General features: G+C 37.2%; 1 protein-coding gene across 3 annotated transcripts in view; it reads left to right on the plus strand.

Annotated features, from left to right (window-relative positions):
* Window positions 1-2,287: 2,287 nt before the first annotated feature.
* Window positions 2,288-15,513, plus strand: part of LOC127643737 (catenin alpha-2-like) — a 661,581-nt gene continuing 648,355 nt past the window's right edge. Inside the window, exons 1-3 of one of the 3 annotated variants that reach the window (XM_052126592.1) lie at window positions 2,288-2,559; window positions 5,847-5,864; window positions 7,220-7,317. The gene's annotated coding sequence lies outside the window, so the exon portion shown is untranslated. The remainder of the gene's footprint in view (window positions 2,560-5,846; window positions 5,865-7,219; window positions 7,318-15,513) is intronic. The other 2 variants (XM_052126591.1, XM_052126590.1) reach the window with 2 other exon arrangements.

The raw sequence follows: 15,513 nt of genomic DNA on the forward strand, positions 1-15,513 counted from the left end.
CATTATATATATATATATATATATATATATATATATATATATATATATATATACAGGGTTGGGGAGGAACAAAATATTTGTAAAAGGAATTTCTATCAAAACTAATTTCAATCATTTAAGCATACACCTTAAGAACCTGATAAACATTTCATCATTTATATATATATATATATATATATATATATATATATATATATATATAAAACTTTACAGGAAAATTGAAAATGAAAATTCAGTCATTATTTACTCAACCCATTGAGAACTGGTATTGGAATTGGGTCTGATACCACACTAATGTACTCATACTTGTGAGTAATGTAACCTACACCATCTGATGTATGAATGTCATAACGTAAACAATCAGCGCACAATGTTTTATCATGTTATGTCCTAGTGAGACTATTTAACCACAAAAGTGGCAATTGAATTAGATAAATATATAGTTTACTTTGCATGTAGCATGCTTCAAATGTGAGCAAAGCACTTGTGAATGTGTGGAGACGCCTGCTGCATGTACATTTTAAAGCTCCACCTTGGCTCATACAGGGAAAACTCTGTTGTGAGCATCGAGCGCTCTGTTTGTTGCAAATGAAAGTGAACAAAGTGCAAATACTTTGTAACGTGAGGCACATACATAGTACACACTTATTTAATTAAAGAAGATAAATTATAATTTTAATAATCACTTTAAGTCACCTATAGCGCCCAACTTTTTCAGACTGCTATCATCACACAGAAACACTTCGAAAGCTTTAAATGAAAAGAAGTATGACATAAATATAGCACTATTTTAAAGTTATGCTATATTCACTGTATTACTACTGCTACTAATAATAATAAATCAATGGTAACTGTATTATATTTAAGCAATATATCACTTCTGTGATTCTCAGCATTTTATTTGACAAATATAATTCCCAATTCTCTATACACTTCATCTGATAAAAAAATTATTCAACATCATGTTGAAAATGAATTGTTATATTTTCATATGATTAAAGTTTTTATTAATTCATTTATTTAAACATTTTGATGATAAAATTGATATAATCTGTAAAAATGATAATAACAAAAAAACAAGTATTGGATTCGGCATCGGTGCGAATCAGAAAGAAAGTATCGGTAGGCTACTCATTCTCAAAAATAAAATGGTATTGTGACATCCCTAATATCTAAGGAACATAAAGTGACATTCTGAAAATGTTGTATACAGCATTAAACAAATGGAAATTTAAACAAACAAGTTACTTGTGCAAAATGAAATCTCAAAAATAGACAAATTATGAGGAGAATTTACATTTACCCCTACTTTCTACTTTCCATCTCACCTCACTCACATATATTTCACCTCCTTACTTACCACAGACATTCAAATTCATAGGTGTCTTCCTTTTAGAGGGCACTTACCAGCCTAAAAATATTTGTCTTAAATGCCTGCTGCAAAATTCAAATAGAAATCTGCCTGTGTAATCTCCAGACAAATATTTTTTAAATCGTTATGAAGTAATCAAATATGGCTGTGATTGGTGCCTCTGCCTGAACAGCCCAGAGATTAGTAACCGGTGCCACATGACAAAACTGTCTGCACTTCACTAGAAGAGGTGGGACAATAATTTAAACATGAATTATGATACTGAGGAACTTTAATAATCATTCAAATGAAAATAAAAACAGTATTTATTATGTGGTAAAATTGCCCATATGTTGGTGCAGGACTTCTCTGATTTTCTAAAAATTGGTAGGGACATGTCCATACCATCCCTACTTAAATGTATGCCTTCTGGTGTCACTTTCAGTTACAACACATGCAATAAACAATGTTTTTTTGGGGGGTCAGTGATGTCAAACTTGGCACAATGCATCAGCGCACCGTTTTTTAATGTAGAATTCAATTTCAAAACAGAATTCCCAAATTCAAACATTATATTTCAAGACTAGTGAATATAATTAGTTTTAAACATGTGCTTACCATAAACACAGTTGCCAATTTCTCAGAGAGAGAGAGAGAGAGAGAGAGAGAGAGAGAGAGAGCGAGAGATTACGTATCATTCACAAACACTCGCCAACTGCCAATAAGCCTACATCACTGAGCACACGCACCAGCTGAACCATCACCTTTTAACAAAGATGCGCAGCAGCATCTTCGCCCCGCCCACTCAGGGGCTGCGCTCTTTCTCGCCGCGCTCACTACGCACGCGCATTAAAGAGCCTCCGTGATTTGACCGTTTGGTACCACACGGCTCACTATTTAGCAAGCGCTCGCGCTCGGAGAGTGCGCGCACACTCAGCAGCACCTGTCGTCTGTGAGGCTGGGGATTCGGTGGGAGGGGTCATTATTTGGCAGGGAGCGGCAGAGAGCCGAGCATTTACTAGATACCCACAGCAACGCGTGGATTCATTCTGCTTCCATCACTTGAGAGGCAAGCCGGCGGAATTGTTTTCTCTTGCTTGTTTTAACTTACCTGCAAGGTTTGGAAAGCCGTCCATTTGGAAATAAACCGTTCCATCGTTATTCCTCGGAAGAATTTTGTTCGTGCACCGGCGCTGTCAGCATTGAAGGTAAGATCTATGGTAGCCACTTGCCTTTGCTACAAACCTGTCAGAAAGGCGAGGCTTGTTCATCACAGCCTTGTTTCCCTATTTATCAAGACTGAAAATGGGGGAAATCGTGTCAGATTTAAGATATTTTAGTAAATCCTTTGAAGCAGCTGTGTAAAACATTTCTAACTGTATAAATACACTACCGTTATTCCAGCACTGGGGTGATGGGATAGCCAGTGCCTTACATCTGCAGCCTACTAGCATACCGGCTAACCATCCCGTATTACCTAATCTACGGTTTAATATTATCAAAATATTATCAGCCCGATATTCGGCGTTATTTATCGTATGTTCGATATCATTTTTACTTATAGTAGTCATTGGTTCGTCTAACTGTGGTGTTTAGACACACTCCCTCCTCATTGTCAGAGCGCCTCCCGTCTTTAGTCTCATGTTCGTTATTCTTTGTCTGCAGTTACTATGGTGCTCGATTTGACATTAAACATCAGGTTTAAGACCCTTGTACGATCCGAACGTTTATGAGACGGGAAATAGGATACAACTTTGGGCTTGATGACATTCGGATATTTTGCCGTTTCGTAGTGGTGAATATGTACAGTAAAATACACTTTCAGTATGAGCTTGCTGAAGAAAACATTAAGACATGTTGTTTTAGTCACACATTTCGTTTTAGTGACGAATGGTAACATTGTCGGCATTTGTCTCACAGTATTGCCCAGTGCATGGCTAAAACATACGGTTAATGTAAATCAGTAATTAAATGCTACTATAAATAGGACGCATTTGTAGCTAAAGTTGTGTGTTTATTTATTTATGATAATCATCCAAGTTCCTGGAACTCGTATTCTAAGGTTTTCTAAATCAGAGCAGTCATACCAGCTTTAAAAGAACGTGTCTTAAGTAGCCTATTGTGCGTTGCATAATGCAAAACTTTAATAGGGCTGTCATGCGTTAATTTATGGCAATGCACATATGTGAGGGTACTTGAGAGAGTTAAATTACCCTCAGTCAAATTTTAACAACAAAGCAACAGTTAAAGCGCCGAGTGTCCCTCAAATTGAACAGCACGCGACTCTCACCGTGAACCGCTACAAGCGACGCGACGCGGCAAGAACGCTCCCCCGTGTACTGTAGCGTCGCGATCGCTTGCGGTTTAGACAGCTTCGCTTATCATAATGGGAACGGTCTAGATTTGACGCGTCGCCCGCTTTAAGTTTAGCTGTCAGTTTATACAGTAACGAGAGCTCTGAGTGGAATCCAAAGGGCGTGAAAGGGCGACAGCAGAGTCTGCATTTAGAAGTCAAGCATTTGATTGACAGGGAGGCGTGCAGCACTGCTTCCACAGTTGTATCAGGGGATTTTCTCAGCACAGTGAGTTGTGTTACTTTATACATACTGTAAGTCAAAAAGTGGTTGCAATGGGCCATGTGCTTTCTGTTTTGATGTTATATAACACTGGTATTTTAAATCTGACATGTAGTATTAGTAATACATCTTGTAAAGTCCATTACAAGCAATTTCATGTATTCAGAAAAAAACAAAACAAATTCTAACTGCTGTTAATATATATTATGTACAAATGGACCCGGATGCACAGAAATAATGTTGTTTGTGGTGAGTGTTTATAGGGGGAACAGATTAGCCCTATGTCAGCTCATTGGGAGGCCTAGTGCAGCCAGCAGTAGCTGTGTAATCACAGTGTGTCTGGTCGCTATGGTGTCTCCAGACTGAGGCGAAGGGCTGTGTTTGCTAAGACAAACAAGCAGTAATAAAGAATCCAGCAAGCCGGCACACAGCTAGACAGCGAAACTTTCATATGTGTGTTCACTGCACTGAATAGTAGGAAATAAACCCCCCTGTTTTTGTGCAGTAAATCTATTGATTTTACGTGAGCAAAAATCCTTACAGAGCTATTCTCTCTCTCTCTCTCTCTCTCTCTCTCTCTCTCTCTCTCTCTCTCTCTCTCTCTCTCTCTCTCTCTCTCTCTGTCTATATATATATATATATATATATATATATATACACACACTGTATATACACTGTATATAGTTTACTCAGAATGGTGCCAAAATCAAAAAACATCCAGTGAGCTGCAGTTCTGTGGACGGAAATACCTTGTTGATGAGAGAGGTCACATTGTACAGAGTAGTTATCTGAGTTACCGTAGACTTTGTCAGTCTGGCAATTCTCTGTTGACCTCTCTCTTCATCAAGGCATTCAGTTCACAGAACTGCCGCTCACTGGATGTTTTTGGTTTTTGTCACTATTTGGAGAAAATTCTAGAGACTGATGTGAGTGAAAATCCCAGGAAATCAGCAGTTACAGAAATACTCAAACCAGCCCATCTGGCACCAACAATCATGCTACGCTCCAGATCACTGAGATCACATTTCCCCCATTATGATGGTTGATGTGAACATTAACTGAAGCTTCTGACCCGTATCTGCATGATTTTATGCACTGCACTGCTGCCACACGATTGGCTGATTACATAATTGCATGGATGGTTGTTGGTGCAGATTTCTGTAACTGCTGATCTCCTGGGATTTTCATGCACAACAGTCTCTAGAATTCACTCCGAATGGTGCCAAAAACAAAAAACATCCAACGAGTGGCAGTTCTGCAGACAGAAATGCCTTGTTGATGAGAGAGGTCAACAGAGAATAGTCAGACTGGTTCAAATGAACAAAGTCTACAGTAACTAAGAGATGCGAGATGCGGGTTGGCACTGTTTTGGGAGCATGAGGAGGACCTACACAATATTAAGCAGGTGGTTTTAATGTTATGGCTGATCAGTGTATATAAACAAGTGGCATTTATTTTAAAGAAAGATAGTACAAGCACAGGAAAAACATTTAAGAAAAGAGGTTTGTTAGGATAAAAAATAGACATACTGTGCAGAATTAGTCTAATACAAGAGTATTTGGGCACTTTGTGGTTGGCAATATTTAATATGTAAGTTAAAGTGATGAACTACATTCATGTTTATTTTGCTAGCACCAGTAACTTAGAGGTCATGATATGACTTATTTTATTATTTCAGTATGTTCCTTGAGGTTCATTGTTGATATAAGTAAAGTTTTTGGGGGGAAAATAAAACAGTCATACATTTGTAAAACATGATAATTTTAGAACCTCATTCTGCCCCTCTGTCAGAAATTATCAGTTTTTGTGCTGCTTCTCCTTTAAGACTTGACAGTAAATGCCCACTCTTTTGATTGGCTCTCTGCTCTTGATTGACCTGCTCTCTTCTTGCCATCTCACTGCTCACTACTCCTGGGCAGGGCTACGGAAGTGATAAGGTAAAGTAGGCATGTCCACTAAAAATTATGACTTGCACGTCTGCTAAAATGACATTCGGAACCAGTTTTTTAAAAGTCATTGCAAATATGGAAATATGAGAAAAAGTCTTGCATTTTTTGTTTTTGCAAATGCCACTTGTTTTGATCTTTTGAAATGCAATGCAATATGTTTCATACTGTACTTTTTGAAGTGTGGCTTTGGTGTCCAGATTTTCTTTGTAGCCACCACACATATCATGCTCACATGGAAACAACCCACAAAATTTTGCACAAAGCTGACATTTGTTTATTTTACCCTTCATATTTGAATTGAAATAGAAAACATTTGACTCATTTTATCAGCAGCACTGGTTTCAAAATAATTAATGTAGTTAAATACTTTCTTGTTCATGAATCTGCTCATAAATGTGCCCATAAAGAGACTCTGACAATAAGCTTCTGAAAAGGCGAAATTACCTTTGATAAATCTTTTACTGTCACAGCTCAAAATTACGAGGGCCTTTCTAATGAAGCAGAGAATTAGACAAAAGGACACTTGAATCTGTATTAAGAAGCTATGTGAAGCTTAGACAATATTTTTTTTTCTTGGTTTGTTGTGGTCAGAACAACCCTTTGTAATAGCTTAGATCTAGTGCTGTTTTATCCCAAGACCTTTTCTAAAAAGCTCTTAAAAAGTTGTATAAATAAAGAGATAGACCCAGCTTAAATCACTTGTCAGTTCATCATGTTGCGCCTGCTTAGTATACAGTGTGATACTCTTTGTGGTATTGTGGACGAAAATACTTACAGAAGAATGCCAGAACTTTATGGATTTATGCAGCGTTTCCTCTGCGACAATGTCTGATGTTGAAAGATTTACGTCACTGCCAAGTGCATTGTCAGATGCCTTTTAGAGATTCAGCATTATATTTTGCAGAGACGTTGTTGGGGAGTATACAGACTGCAGACCATATACCATATGCATGAATGGAAGAAATCAAAACACATGGCATCTGTAGTCCTCCTTTATTGTTAGAGAAAATCGACTTTTGATAGAAGCATTAAAACATTAAATTTGACAGCAATAGGAAAAAAGTGTGCCTTGTTTGTTATCTCTTGAATGTGCATGCGCATAATCTAGACAAGCCTAGATTATTTTATTTTTTTTGCATGATTTCAGCTGAAGTAGCATGATTTATGAAGTTGTTGTTGTCAGATTTAATTCTTGATTTGAAATTTGATAGTTTAGATGATTTCTGTGTTTTCTTCCATTCAAGTGAATAGGAGCTGTACTTGCATGATTGTAATAGTGTTAGCAGTATGAACACTGAGCAAATTTACTTGCCTTAAGGGACTTTGATCTATTTTTCATGTAGGTTCCCCATCAGTGGTTCCTTGTAGAAGTTGTCCTTTGCACTGATCTAGAACTTTTTCCCCTGAATTGATAAAAGAGCAAACACTAAACTGGTCTCAGGTGAGTACAGATACTTTTCCAGAGCTATCAGTGAGAACGTTATTGTTCCACTCCCACACACACTCTACCAATTTAACAGAAAAAACTCTTCTGTTGACCTACACTTTCAAAAAAGCAATTTTGAGCATTGTCATCTCACAGTGCACTTTTAGTCTGGCCTCCATTATTCTTAAATGGAAGAAGTTTGGAATAACCAGGACTTTTCCTAGAGCTGGCCACCTTGCCAAACTGAGCAGTTGGGGGAGAAGGACCTCTGTGACCTGATGGTCACTCTGGTTGAGCTCCAGAGATCATGTGTGAAGACGGGAGTAACTTGCAGAAGGTCAACCATCACTGCAACACTCCACCGATCTGGGATTTTTGGCAGAGTGGCCAGACGGAAGCCTCTCCTCAGTGCAAGACACATAAAAATCACCTAAAGTACTCTCAGACTGTGAGAAACATGATTCTCTGGTCTGATGAAAACGTTATCTTGTCAAAAAACAATTTAGTATGAAAATAACAAATATAGAAGAAATCAGGAAGGGGCAAATAGTTTTTCACATTGAAAAGATTAAACACTGTGGTGATAATACATAAAAGATTGTCCTGTTGTTGTCAGTTTGATTGGTCCTATGTGTCCTTCTGAGAGCATACTGTTGTTGAGGAAAGAATCTGAGGTGAACATACTGATGGTGGAGAAGCATTTAAGGGAAGCATCTACCTGGAAACACAGAACTCTGTTGCTTTCTTCCAGGTTCAGTACAAGTTAAGCTCAATCAACAGCATATGTTGGATAATGTTGATTACAACAAAAATTTATTTCGACTTGTTCCTTCTTTTCTTTAACAAAAAACATTCGCAACAATCGAGGTTAGAGTGAGGAATTTACAATGGAAGGGAATGTGTCAAATGTTTGGAGGGTTTAAACACAGAAATGTGATGCTTATAATTTTATAAAAGCAGTTGCATTAATTCTTCTGTTAAAACGTGTATTATTTGAGCTTTAAAATTTCATTTTTACAGTCGTTTTAGGGTTTGTTGACATTACATCGTCATGGTAACAAAGTTGTAAAATTGGCTATAACTTTACACAGAAAACATTTGTATGTGATTTCATCACACTAAAAATCATGTTTACATAATTTTTAACCTTTATGTCTTGTGGCTATACTTTTGAAACAGTGAGTATTTTAACATTGAAAAATTGGCCCCATTCACTTACATTGTACGTGCCTCACTATAACATAATGTTTTGCTTTTATTTAAGAAATTGGTGAAGTCTAAATAAATGTTTTGTGGTAATCAACATTATGCCACAAATGCTAATGGAATTGGAATCTAATGGAACAAATTTAATCTATGTGATAGAATTTTAAGGTGCAGATGTTTAAGTGGAATTGGAATGTTTAAAAGTTCTTCAGGACCTCAGTAATGTACCATATGCCACAGCCATGTTGCTGGGACTGATATATGCACTGAACTTGAGCTACCCTCCTGAACTCAGGTACACATTTGAAGTACAGCAGAAGTTATTTCTGGAGCTAGATGGCAACATGCTATCTAAAAATGAACAAACACTGAAGACCAGGCTCTTATCTGATGTGCTATAGTAAGGACTGTTCCTGGAATAAGTTTTGATTGGTAGCCTTTAAATGCCAAGTTTTAGAAAATGGTTGTAATGGTTTTACATTTCTGCCATTTTGTTGTAATGTGGGTTACACTTGTGTTCAACTTTTTTATCCATGTTAAAATATTGTGAAAAAAAAAAACGTACAGGTGCAAGCTGCCTATTTCCTGAATGGTGCTCAGTGCATCTGTCATTTTCAGTAAAAGTTACATATAGTAGATTTTAGTATTGATCTTTTGATAGTTGTCAGACGCCAGATCTTAGTCTAAATTATACTCTACCATCTGTACTTTTTGACCTCATAGTATGATTTTATAGTATTATTATACTATAGTATTTATTATAGATATAGATTTATAGTATTACTATAAACACTATAGTATTATTTTTGAGAAAATACATTTATAGAAATGCAACAGTAATTTTCAGCTTCAGTGATGAGTTTGCATTAGAAATGCTTCCGGTCCTGCCAGGTAAGACCGTGTGTTGTATTCCACGTGATAATACACCCCCCCCTCTTGGGGCCGGGTGTGGTCTCCATGGTGTCCTCCACATTGGAGACTTGAAATATTGATCTATTTCTCACCCACATCTATCATATCACGTGTGAAGACATGTTTTTAACCACTGGAGTCATATAGATTACTTTTTTATTGCCTTTATGTGCTTTTGGAGCTTCACAATTTTGGTACCCATTCACTTGCATTTTGAGGACATACAGAGGTTAAATATTTTTCAAAAAATCTTTGTGTTCAGGAAAAGAAAATAAAGTAATACACAACTGGGATCGCACGAGGGTGAGTAAATGAACAGATAATATTTTTTTTGGGGTCAACTATTATTTTAAAGTCTACATTGCAAGTAGTGAGTTTAATTTTCTAAGATGAAAATTGTAGTATTGTCTGAGAAAAGTAACAACTGTTTTCTTCAAGATGCTGAGGAGAAAGCTACATCTTTGATCTCCTAGTTTGCAAACAACAGCACTGTCTGAGTTCAGAAACAGTATGAGCAACTGCCTGCAGCGCTCTGAGAGGAACTGAACAAATGATGCTGCCAGATAACTTAAGCAACACAAGCAAATCAGAATTTATAAGAGATTACAAGGAGCACTGATTGCACAGAACATTTTAGAGTTTTCATGACTCTTCCAGCTCTACATTTATCTTCACCACCACAATCTTTCTAATTTCTGAGTTTGTGAAAAGAAAGATTACTTTGGCTCTCAAAAAGCTGTTGTCTTTTATCCAACCAGCTTTGTCACAGTTTTGTCTCACTGAAGACTTTTTAAAGAGCACTGGTAAACTGTATCTAATTTTCTTTCTCCAGCGTGAGCTTCTGTAGGCCAAAGAGCAGCGATGTGAGACTGCAGCAGTGAATTCATCAGTTCATACTTCTCTTCTTTTGTTGTATATTTTACTTCAGTTGTTGTTTTCATCTTTTGCTCCTCACTCAATCTGTGAAAAACAGAGGTGTGAAGGAGTCTTCAGGGTGTGAATGAGTCATTGCAGGGGTCACCTTCGTTTTCTCTCTTTTCTCCCCTTGTCTTGTCTATTACATTTTTTTATCATGATTTTTTATGTCAGTTTTATCTCAGTATTCCTCTCTGTCCAAATCTCACCTTTGTGTTTTTAGCCCAATCTTTGAATAAACATGTTTTAAAGCAGGTTTTTAAACTCACATGTCAAGTTTGTAGAAATGTAATTTCTTTTTTAATTATCTTTTTGAAAATTATTTTAACATTTATACCATTTTCGACTTAAATGTTGATGTAATGGCTTTAAAGTTATTACAACACTTTCCACAACTCTGTTACATACGGAAGCGTATTGAATTCACTTGAGAAAAAAAAATCTACTCTGTTTTTCTGAATTAACAACTTAATTATCTCAGAATTACGAGATAATTTTTCATGGAAAAAGTTTTTGCTCTGTTTTTCTGAATTAACGACTTAATTATCTCAGAATTACAGATAAATTTTCATGGAAAAAAGTTTTGCTCTGTTTTCTGATTAACGACTTAATTATCTCAAATTATGAGATAATTTTCATAAAAAATATTTTGTTCTGTTTTTCTGAATTAATGAGATCCCTCAAAATCCTGCCAGGAGCTCTATTTTAGCTGGATTGCATGGAAGTAAACATGTCCCGCCTTTCAAGTTTAATCCGGTTTTATTTTACTTTGGGTCTGAGACAATTTATAGAGATATATTTTAAACTTGGCCTTCAATACAAAGACATTACTGTCTATGACATTTGTAATACTGTCATGGCTGAGACACGCTTTGATCTTCCAAAGGACACTAATCAAGCAATAGGCTTGTACTTGCATTTAACACGAGAACTAATTCTATAACTACTAGAATGGCCATAGTGGTCATTCTGACCGTTCATACTAGACTGTACCAAAATGTCATGTCATATTTACATTCGAAACTTCTATTGAGGTTTTAGAATGAAGCTTCTAATGTCTGTCGTCATATTTTATGGCGTCATCACCCTAAAAATGTATTGAATAAAATAGAATAATATGGATCAAATGGAGCCAAGCTGAACGCAGATAGTCCTACATAATACTGATCTTTTTTTGTAATATATAATAGTGCTAGACTATATAAATACATAGGCCTATATATATTATATATTAGCTGCTAGACTGCCCCGGAAGGTGCGTGCCTCGCTTTGTGTACAGCAAGTTTTTTCCACCACAGTGAAAATGTTTTCGAAAGTCTAAATGCCAACAAACATGGATTGAGGCGGAATATTTCGTTAGATAAAAACATGTTGTGAATTTTGGAAATTATTACATCTATCCTTTTTCAAAACATTGACTTTTGGACTTTACAACGCTCTGGAGTTATTGGAAATTGGAAACAATCCTATGCAGCCACCACTGGAATCAAAATCTATGAATAAATGAATCTGTTATATTAATAATAAACACCAGGACACAAAATTTTTAATTCTAATGAATGTGAAAATGTATTAGTGATTTGATGAGGTTTAATTGGGAAAAAGGTTTATTATATTCACAAGATTTGAACTTGGAGACACAATGTATGTACTGACAGGGGACATTTCCATACACTCACATTTTTCTTTGTATGCCCTCACTTCAATTTAGAACACTTGATTATCTACTGTATTCAAAATAACAAAAAATGCATTGAAGTGAGGATACATTATGGATGAATATTGTAAATTATGTAAGATTTAGAGACAGCAAATCCCCATGTGATTAGAGGTGAAATAAAAAACAAAGTATGGGATCAAAATCCCATCATATTTACTGCAATAATAATAAGCATGAATCAAAATAATAAGCGTGAATCAAAAAATAAGTGCAGATAAAAAACAATAAGTGCAAAAATAAATAAAAAGCACAGATCAAAATAGTAATGATATTATATTCCTGTTTTTGTGCTCTGACAATTCAGTGGATGGTAAGTATTAGGGAAGCACGATTTGATCATCAGATTCCTGAGAGGCGCAAGGAGGTTAACCCCCACCCCACCCCAGGGCGCGCCTCGTTCCCTCATGGGACCTCTCCGTGGTCCTTCGGGGAGCTCCCTTCGAGCCCCTTGAGTCAGCAGAGCTAAAGGCGCTCTCTCTGAAGACCACCCTCCTGATGGACCTGCAGGCGTTCTCTGTCAGCAAACTGTGCCTAGAGTTCGGTCCGGCTTACTCTCAAGTCATCCTGAGACCCCGACTGGGCTACGTGCCCATTCTACCAGGGGTGTTGCAGCTTCTTGGGCGTTGTCTCACGGCACCTCTCTAGCAGACATATGTAGATCCGTGGGCTGGGCAACACCTAACGCAAGGTTTTATAACTTCAAGTTTGAGCCAGTTTCGTCCCGTGTGTTATCAGGTGACACAAACAGGTAAGTTTGGGTCAGCTGGCTGGGTGTATCGCTTGTGCTAGCGCCTTGCCCCTCCCTTGAGGCTAAGACGTGCGTTCTTTCCCTAGTTGCGTTCTCAAGAAGTGTGAACCCTGGACGTTCTTCCTCCCTAGCCTAGTGGCCGACGAGTCTTTGCAGAGGCTCGCTGCCACCACAGTACGGGTGTCACCCAGGCCCCCATATGAAGGTAAGTGCGCCACATGTGCTGGTTGTCCCCCTAGGCAACCCCGTGTGATGTATATTCTGCAAAATGGTTTCCCTGCCGGTAAACCGCGTCTTCCTTGGGCAGAGTTTCCCTGCCGGTAAACCGCGTCTTCCTTGGGCAGAGGGCCCTCTGTCCTTGGTCGCCGTGTTTGTAGTAACCCCCCCGGTAGGATCTACCATGGCGCCGTTCCGCACTATGTGCTTCCACTCCTACCAGGTAAGACCATGTGTTGTATTCCATGTGAACCCCACCAACCCCACAAACAAAACAAAAAAAAAAAAAACGTTCACTACAAGTTTCACCACTAGACATTTTTTACTTGAAAAAAGAAAAAACTAATTACAAAAAATTACCTGGAACTCAGAAATTGAGTACATGTTCATTATAGAAGAGGTGCATTTTAGTAATAGCTTGTGTGAATTGCATTTTGTATTTATGTATTTTACAAAATAAAGTGTCAGCAAAATAACATCAAAAACATCAACAGCACAATTAACCAGAATTAGTCATTTTCTGGTTCTGTTCACTGTGAAGTCACAAAATACAAATACATTGTAAAATGAGTGAAAATTACTGTGAAGTACAGCACGTTGTAACCTGGAATATACTGTAAATTCATAGTAAATGTTTTTACAGTGTACTGTGTAAGCCAGAGAGACCCCAAATCAGTTTTTCTTCTCCCCCACAATGTACCAGGCCTCTGTCTCTAAGCATTAGCTTGGGTATTGTTCATATGGATTATGTTATTTTCCCCTCTCTACCTTTCTTCTCTTCCTTTCTTCTCTCCATTTTGTCCTCAGCACCCCTGAGGGAAACTTTACAGCACATATACTTCCACAATAGAAAATAGAAAAACATACTGGAAAATATACTGAGCTGTCCTCCATGGTCTTTCAGAAGTAGCATGTACTCCTTCAGTTTCCTCCTCCTTGCTCAATCTCCTCTTTCCTTGTGCATTCCTGACCCTTTATCGACGTGATTTTCAATGAGGTTTAATTAACTTTCTTAATTAACTTCTGAAACCTGAGCCAAAATCTATGAGAGGCCAACAAATTATTTGGTTTAACCATTAACATTTCAAACACTCAGGTACTGATCAAGTAAGGTGACCAGTTGTAAAATAGCAGTTTTTTTCAGGCAAGCTGAGTCTATTTACCTCCTTTTAAGGTGTCAGCCGTCACAGCATTGGACAGATAGTGGCTGCCACTCTGCCGGCTTGCGTTTTATTTCAGAGAGAAATCAATATGACTTTAGAAGTCACTGTGACCGTTAATTTAAAAACATTTATAAAACTTTGAATGCTTTAAACTTTGCTCGGTTATTATTAGGATTCTCCTCCAATGGCCATTATCTCTTTGAACAAAAATACAATACATTTCTGTCTGTGAAACCAAGCAGTGGCTTAAAAACAATAACGGTGAATCCCAAATCAAATTTTTAGAGATGTATTTTTATGCTCAATATGCTGGGAATTTCAACGCTGTGAATGAAAGCAACAACCCTATTTCATATCTGAACATTAATCTTCTAAATAGACAATTTTCTTGTTTTGCTTCTTCATGCATTACAAAACCAAGGACAGTTTTTCTCTCGCCGGTGCGTTGAAGAGATTTTGTAATTTTCACGGGTTATATCAAGCCTGTTTTTCCTTGTAACTCTGTAAAAGTGAACACATATGGTATCAACATTTTCATACCTCCTATTTCAAATAACAAAATCACAGTACCATCTAACGCAGGGTTTCACAATCTTTTGCCCAATGCAACCCAATTTATTTCAATGCCATTCATCACCGGTCATGAACGGGTTTTTGGCAGAATAAAATAATAGAGACTTAAAGGTGCTGTAAGCGATTTCAGCATTCTGTAGTTTTCACATCACCTGTTGAATTAGCAACACCCCCTCATTCCAAAACACTGCCTTCCAAAGATAATTTTGAGACAAAAACTAAGCAGAACAGCATTGATGTTTGTTCCTGTGGCTGTGAAAAATCAACAGTGACACAAAAGCACCCTCAACTGAGAAACATTATGAATCATAGCCTCAATGATCCGCTTCAAATGAGAACAAGCAAAATGATTGACAGGTGAAAAGCGTCAATGTCCGCAGACACAAAATTGTTTGCTGTTTACAAAATCTACAGCTGTCACAGAGGATATCTCAGTGTGAGATATCTCAGCACACTTATTTCATTAATATTTTAAGGGAGTAAGAAAAGTGTTTGCATACTTTTTCATGAATAAAATCGCTTACAGCACCTTTAATTAATCTAGTTATGTTTATATGCTTATAATATAGCTGCCTATTATCTATAGCCCAATATTTGTAATTTGTTCTGCTGGCTGAAGTTTTCAGATGGTCCCTTACCACACCCTCAAAATGTTTTGCACATTTTTGCATAATATGTGGACTTTTCAGACGGTCCCTTACCCACTGTTGGCACAATTTCCAATAAATATCAAGGTTAAATCAGTTATCTTGAACAAT

Source organism: Xyrauchen texanus, chromosome 5 (assembly GCF_025860055.1).
Source record: "Xyrauchen texanus isolate HMW12.3.18 chromosome 5, RBS_HiC_50CHRs, whole genome shotgun sequence".
Classification (NCBI taxonomy): Eukaryota; Metazoa; Chordata; class Actinopteri; order Cypriniformes; family Catostomidae; genus Xyrauchen; species Xyrauchen texanus.